Raw genomic sequence first — 7,962 nt, 5'->3', positions numbered from 1 at the left:
CAGAGGCCTCCGCGCCCACTGGCCCGGCCGCTTTCCAGCCAGAGGCCTCCGCACCCACTGGCCCTGCCTGCCTCCTGCCAGAGGCCTCCGCGCCCACTGGCCCTGCCTGCCTCCTGCCAGAGGCCTCCGCGCCCACTGGCCCTGCCTGCCTCCTGCCAGAGGCCTCCGCGCCTGGTCCGGCCTCTGCCTCAGCTGCACCCACGCCCGGTCCGGCCTCTGCCTCAGCTGCACCCACGCCCGGTCCGGCCTCGGCCTCTGCTTCTGCTCCGCCTGGTCCGGCTCCAGAGTCTTCGTCCTCGTCTGGCCCAGCCTCAGAGTCTTCGTCCTCGTCTGGCCCAGCCCCAGAGTCTTCGGCTTTTGTTTCGCCTGCTGCAGCTCCAGCCTGTGCTTCGCCTGGTCCGGCCCCGCCGTCGCCTGGTCCGGCCCCGTCGTCGCCTGGTCCTGCCTCGTCTGGTCCTGTGCCCACCAGGCCATGGCCAGCACACCTAACACTGGAGAGCCGCCGCTGCCTTCCGCGCGGTCGGCCCCCTGAACTGCTCCGTCGTCTCCTTCGCCGCCGCCGTTGCCTTCCGCACGGCCGGCCCCCGGACCGCCTTCGCCTGAGTGGCCGCCGTTGCCTTCCGCACGGCCGGCCCCCGGACCGCCTTCGCCTGAGTGGCCGCCGTTGCCTTCCGCACGGCCGGCCTCCCGAACTGTGTCCACGTCGCCGCCGTTGCCTTCCGCGCGGTCGGCCCCCGGACCAGTGCTGTCGCCGTTGCCTTCCGCACGGTCGGCCCCCGGACCAGTGCTGTCGCCGTTGCCGTCCGCACGGTCGGCCCCCTGAACTGTCTCGTCTCGGCCACGGGCCGCGTGGACGCCCACCTGAACTGTCTCGTCTCGGCCACGGGCCGCGTGGACGCCCACCTGCATTGTCTCGTCTCGGCCACGGGCCACGGGGGCGCCCACCTGAACTGTCTCGTCTCGGCCACGGGCCACGGGGGCGCCCACCTGAACTGTCTTGGTGTGGACTCCGTCCCTCCGTCCTGGGCCCCCTCCGCCCGCCCTGTTCTGGTTTTTTTTCTTTCTATTTTGGCCGTCGGGTGCCGGCCTTTGGAGGGGGGGTACTGTCAGGGTTCCTGGGTCGGTGACCCAGTATTTTCAGTTCACGTTCACTGTTTATCTTCTGCCTGTTCCACTTCCTGTTTTATTGTGTTAGCCTTGGTCCATGTGCATTATGTTCCGTCCTCTTCCCGTTTATCATTAGTTCATTATGTTCAGCTGTGTACTCACCAGGTTCTAATCTCTCATCACTCAGCCTGTGTATTTATGTCCCTCAGTTCAACCAGTCCAATGTCGTGTCATTGATGTTATTGTGATGTTGTCTCTCCGTCTGTATGTTCCGTTAGTCAGTCAGTGCTTCAGTCAGTCGTCCAGCCAGCCATTTTCTCCCTTTGTTCTGTTCATCCACTCCTTATAATAAATCGTCACCTACCTGCGAGTCCTGCGTTTGGGTTCCTTCTTCCTCGCCTCCACCCAACCGCTGACACAGCGTAGCACTCGCCGCATGTCGCTGGAGAGTGGCATTAGTCAAACATCCCTTCGGCGGATATTAGCTACTCACAAATGGCACCCTTACAAACTCCAGCTACTGCAGCATCTCAACGAGGAGGCCCACAAGGTCTCCCGATCTGACCCCCTTAGACTTTTATCTTTGGGGTCATCTGAAGGCAATTGTCTATGGTGTGAAGATACGAGATGTGCAGCACCTGAAACTACGGATACTGGATGCCTGTGCTGGCATTTCTCCTACGGTGTTGCTATCAGTGTGTGAAGAGTGGGAGAAGAGGGTTGCATTGACTATCCAACATAATGGGCAGCACATTGAACACATTTTATAAGTGGTCAGAAACTTGTAAATAACTCATGAAAGAATCAAATTACGTTGAAACCAAGCACACCATTGTTTTTCTTGTGACATTAGCAATAAGTTTGATGTGTCACATGGCCCTCTTCCTATGGAAAAAACAAAAGTTGATGGCCGATTTCTAAATGGCCACCATGGTCACCACCCATCTTGAGGAGTTTGCCCCCTCACATATACGAATGTGGCACAAACAGGACTTTAATATCCCCAACCATTCCCATGTTATTACGGTGTATCCATATAAATGGCCCACCCTGTAGATAGAGATACGGCAGGAATACAGTTTGTACAAATTCAATATTTTCACTATCTTTTTTCTTCAACACAGCCTGAACTCTCTTAGGCAGCTTTCTTGTAATTTCTTTAAGTCTTCAGGAATAGTTCTCCACGCTTCTTGAAGGACACTTAAAGCTCGTCTTTGGATGTTGAGGGCCTTATCTTCTGTTCTCTGTCACACACACTGCTTCAATAATGTTGAGGTCCAGACTCTAGGGAGGCCAATCGATGACCAATGCTGTTCAATACTGTGTGTTTTTCTATCCAGGTATGCTTTTCCTGCATTGGCAGTGTGCTTGGGATCTTTGTCAAGCTGAAAAATTAAGCTGTTGCCATTCAGACTCTTTGACTCAGTACTGCATTCTGAATCAAACTCTGACAGTACGTTTCTGCATTTATAATTCCATCAATTTTGATCGTCAACACCAGTCGCTGCAATGCAGTCCCAAACAATGACAAAGCCTTGACTGTTTTTTATAGATGACTGTAGACACTTCCCAATGTACCCTTTTCTAAATTACTCTGTGCGTATTAACAACAATTTGAACCAAAAATTTCTGATTCTGAATCATTAATCTGTAAGACCTGTTGCCAAAGACTTTCAATCCAGTTCTTGTGTCATTTAACATACCCCAGTCTCTTCTTCATGCTTGGCTATTGCTCAAGACCATTGTGGGGAAAAAAAACTAAACAAGAAACCCTGGCTCCTTGGAGGCAAAATATTATAAGAAATGAGAAGCTGCTCAAGACTGCTTCCTGAATGGACCATATTTTAACTCACTGCTGTTCCTTCTGGTTACACATTAGACCGACAAATACACAGAGTGATAAACCACCCCTCTGTTATCGAAACAAAGATTTAGCTGTTTGTTTTGCTTTGGGTTCATAGGGGCTGTGTAACATGCACACACACATGCACACACACCCATACACATATTGATGTCTGGAGGGTTTCCAGGTACAAGTTCCCCTTTCTGTCAGTCTCTGTGTGAACTCAGCAGCCTTAGTTTCCTGCTATGGCCTTTTCATTGTGTTTATCAGAAAACTGCGTGTTTGAGTCATTGAAATAGTATATGCAGACTTTTAAACAAGTATTATATAAGGAATAACATCTGCCAGCTTATGGATTGTACATGAGTCATGTTCTATACTCTATATCGAAACTGATTTAGCCAAAGTAATCTAATGCACTCAGTTTGCAGTCCACCAACACCAACTTGGAAATAGTGCAACATCTCCCCCTTCTGGTGAAATAGCAGAAGAAGCTGCATAAACAAATTCTAACCCTGTTGCGAAATATAAGATTCCACAACTTTTTCATTCATGTTACTGGAACAATCTGTCACAAGGGCATAGCTTAACCTACGAACTTTCATCATTTGTTTCTTTTCTGGCAAATAAATCATATAAAACAAAGCTACACTATTGTATGGAGTCTTTACGGATCACATTAGAGTACAGGTGTAATCTTGAGATTATAATAATTAAAAAGATTTTTTGAGACCTTTTGTATTATCATCCCATATAATCAGTCTGATTTAATGTGCGAGTATTGAGGGTAATATCAGTTATCAGTCTGGTATAACTGGTATGCAGTTATTCTTTACTTCTGCAGCCGTCAGCAAACACCAGCAAGCTTATGGTAGGTAAATATCAAATTGCCCTCCTGTCTCTGCAACTTTCCAAACAATGGGATCATCACACAAGTTTACAGATTCTACATGTAACAGGGCGCACAGCTAATGCTACTGAGGTGATAGTAAAATCAATTCATGTTAAGTTACTTTGGAATGAGTGAGACTAAGTGTGCAACAGATCACCACAGATACCTCTGTCTTGCTATTTCATACAACTTGAATATTATTAATTAACACAGCATTTTAGATCTCATTCTAAAGACAACCAACACAGATCAAAAGGCAAAAACAGGAATAATAATAAATAACAATAAAACTGTAAGAACAAATGAAAACTATAATGAGACAGGAGGTATAGTGCAGCTACAGTACTGCGGTTAAAAACATTAACATGAGTCAGATCTGACATGTAATATTGTATTGTGGTTATAAAAGTTCCTTTGCCTGGAACTAGTAAATCCCAATGCACTGAAAAGTGCACCAGTTAAAGGGCAAAGATTGTGACATCACTGTTTGCAGACCTCTGTCACATGATATGCCTCAGTTTGTATGCTAGTGGTACTGCTTGTGTACATACAAATACAAACACAGCTGACTAATTTTCCTTCCTACTTTCCCTGAAAACAAAGAAGTTCAAAGAACTTGCATCTGAACTCTCCACCCTCACTCATTGTTTGTGCAGACATGTGTGCTGTTATCTTGTTACTAAACTTTCTCCATCCTTCTTCTCTTGCTTCCTAACTCTTGCTTCCTAATTGTATGCACATGAGTGAATTCCAGCGGATGGGAGAGGTAGAGAGGGAGGGTGTGATGTCAGAGGTCAAAGTTTAGATTCTGACCTTTGACCTCTTAGTAGAACCCAACTGTGTGGTAATTCTGTGTGTGTGTGTGTGTGTGTGTGTGTGTGTGTGTGTGTGTGTGTGTGTGTGTGTGTGTGTGTGTGCGCAAACCAAAAGGCTCTCTGTAATCACAATCACAAATGCACACACACAAACACGCGCACACAAGCAAGTGATGCAGGGGGTTACATTGTGAAAATGGGAGGGTGGCGAGGTGGGGTGGGGGTGAAAAAGGGGGAGAAAAATGGGAGCAGATGTTCATCAGGTCTACAAACCCCTCCTCCCTTCCCTTTATTTTTTTCCACTAGTAGTTGTAGCCTCTTATCTGAAGGAGGCTGTGTGGGGCTGTGGAGGAATGACTTCACTTAATCATGAGTTTTTCAATAGGCTGAGTGTGCGAGTGTGTAGAGGTTGTAGGAGCACACACAAGCACAAAAGTGCATGCGCACAGACGTCAGTGTAATGCAGTTGTTTTAATCAGGAAATCCACTCACATCCAATGGTGATGTTGTAATTATGGATTAGTCAGCTCTACTATCTACCTCCTACTCAACCTTCCATTCAGTTCTTATAACCCGCAGACAGCTCTTAGACGTCCTTCCTACTCACTGAAAACCAATATTGTTTGATCATCAAGGGGTTTGTTAAATATATCAGAAAACATGAATTGTTTTTACATCATTTCCCTGGAAACATCTTATTAGACTTGGCGTGCAGTATAGCCTAAAGTCAAATATCTCAGGCAATACAACCTCTGGAAACCTGTTCTAATATCTAGTAGATGTTGAATAATCACAAGCTTTCATGATGACTAATTACTCCAGTGCTGAAAGATTACGTGACCAAGCAACAGAATGCATCCTGTGGCACATTTTTATGCACCTGGTGGAATAATCCCAAATCTCTGGATGAACCTCGCTGCAGATCCAGCCTCGACAAAACAATCTCCACTTTCCATCCTTTATTGCCTTCTCTCTCTCTCTCATTTCCCCTGTTTCTTCTAAATAACCCCAATCCTGCCCCTTCATCGTCTCCTCTCCCCCCTCTTGCATCCATCTCTTTCCCCCTACCCAGCCCTTCTATCCCACACATTCACCTTGCTCTGTTATTTCCACACTGTGTGTGTGTGCATGGCTGTAGTCACAGAGGGCAGGCCATTAGTTTGTTAGTTGGTTCTGCAGCTCATTGAGCTCATTGTGCTCCAAAGGCCCTCCAGCCCAGCTGGACTCAACAAGAAGCAAGAACTCCCTTTCAAATCTCTCACCTCCTTTCTCCTCCCCTCCCCCTCTCCTTTAACCCCCACTGCCAGTAATCCCCAACTCAGCCCAAAGATTTAGTTTCTTCACAGAAGTAAACTGAACTTGCTAACCAAATAGCCAGCTTATAGCATTTGTTTGCCAAATTAACAAATTACCTCAAGGAACTTGTGTTGCTGACATCGTGCTAATGGTTTGTTGTTTACAGTGTCAGAGGAGGTAAAAACACACACACAGTGCCCACCTCTTAAGATGTAGAACTAATTAGAGCAACTTCTAATGTCACTTTCTGTTGAAGACACACAGCTGCATTAGCACTGGTTTTGTTTTATCCCGGGACAATACACATTATAATCATTGTGCATCTAAAAGTTCATTTTCATGCCCTTACTGTGCATCTTATAAATTTAAAGCATCACAGCAAGTTGCGGTAAATTTATAGTGTAGCAGTTTACACATTCGCCTAGGAAGCAAAAGATCCCTGGACCGCTTGGAGGTTGAATCAGCAAGGCCATCCAGTGTAAACAATTGCCAAATCAAATGTGTGAGTGGTGCTTCCTTAAGAAGGAGTCACCACTCATATATTTGATTTGCCAAATTTAGTAGCCCAAATTAAAAAATATTGTTAATGTGTTAAAGGATTTTAGTTCATGCGATGACAAAGTGCACCGAGACAATAGCGGCAGGAGACAATATTTGGCAATGGTAGCAGTCTGGTGGTTATGACAGTGTTGCCAAATCGACCTATAGGATCTGCTTGGCCATGAAAGCCCATGGCATGAAGTTCCCCGGCTCAGTTTTTATGCTGACGTTAACTCCAGAGGAAGTTTGGCACTCTGTAGTTACTGAATAAGCAAAGCATTGGTGGCTTTTACACCATGTTCTGTAACTTTACATGGTCTGCACTCTGCTGTGGTTCAAACACACTTTGGAATAACCAGTTAAAGATGATGGACGAATATCTATGGGTGAAGAAATTTCATTAACTGACTACTTGCAGTGCTGGCACCCTGTTACAGTATTACACTCAGATTTATTGAACTCTGTATAATAACCAATTCTTTCCCTATGGCAATGGCACTGAAAACACCTGAATGCAAAGATTAAGAGGTATGGACCAATACTCTTGTCCATGTATGTTTGGACATTACTTCTAAAATATCTGCTAATAAAGCATCACAACAAAAGCAGGGACATAACTCAGAATTACACCGAATCACAAAACTAGAAATCGCTATGAATTTGCCAAAAATTGCAAAGCGATCTACAACTTTTGAAGGGTGAAAGACATACATATTACTTACAATGTGGTACGTGAGATTTAAGAATCTGTGTGGGCACACACACAGTTTATTATCATACTGTTTAATAGCAATTATGTGCAAAAGCAGCCAATTCATTTGCTTTCTACGGGAAAGGAAAAGTCACAAATAATGTGCAGTTTATTACTTATGTTGAGTAAACCCCCAACCTTCAGACTGTAGAGTGGGCCTGTACCATTACAGCTCACTGGGGGTGGAATAGATTGAAATCCTCTGTCAAACACACACAAACACGTTTGCACACAAAAAACACACACTTAATGGTGACCACTTGGCTGGAGCAAAACAAAGCTTTTCGGCAGGCTTTGTTCTCAGCTGAACTCATCTTTCAAAAGGGACTCAGAGCTACAACTTGGACTCAAAAACTTCTGAGGCAGACTGAGTCATTTTTGTCAACCTTTTAAGATGTTCCTCTGGTCCTGCAGGGATTTCATGTGGGCTGGATATCATTGGGTTGTTAATACCACTTGTTTAAACTTACAAATGAACTCAAGAATTTTCACTGATGCCACAAATGAACCTATTCTAAGGTAAACTTAAAAGTCCTAATCAGAATCAGTTGCAGAAGAAACTGAAAGCAGCTCACTAAGGTTGCAGCCAACAGTTTGCTTGCTTATGAATGCAGTCAAAATTGGTACGAGGTGTGACAGCCGAAGTCCTGGCAGATGTGTTTGTGCTTGCGTGTTCTTGATGTTTTGTCTTTGTGAGGACTGACTTGTCTTACTGTTG

The sequence above is a fragment of the Copadichromis virginalis genome, linkage group LG14, assembly GCF_057382275.1.
Source record: "Copadichromis virginalis isolate Kocher_CV1m ecotype Utaka linkage group LG14, C_Virginalis_male_GT1.1, whole genome shotgun sequence".
In the NCBI taxonomy this organism is placed as follows: domain Eukaryota; kingdom Metazoa; phylum Chordata; class Actinopteri; order Cichliformes; family Cichlidae; genus Copadichromis; species Copadichromis virginalis.
The sequence above is the reverse complement of the archived record's forward strand: the minus strand, read 5'-3'. Positions refer to the sequence as shown.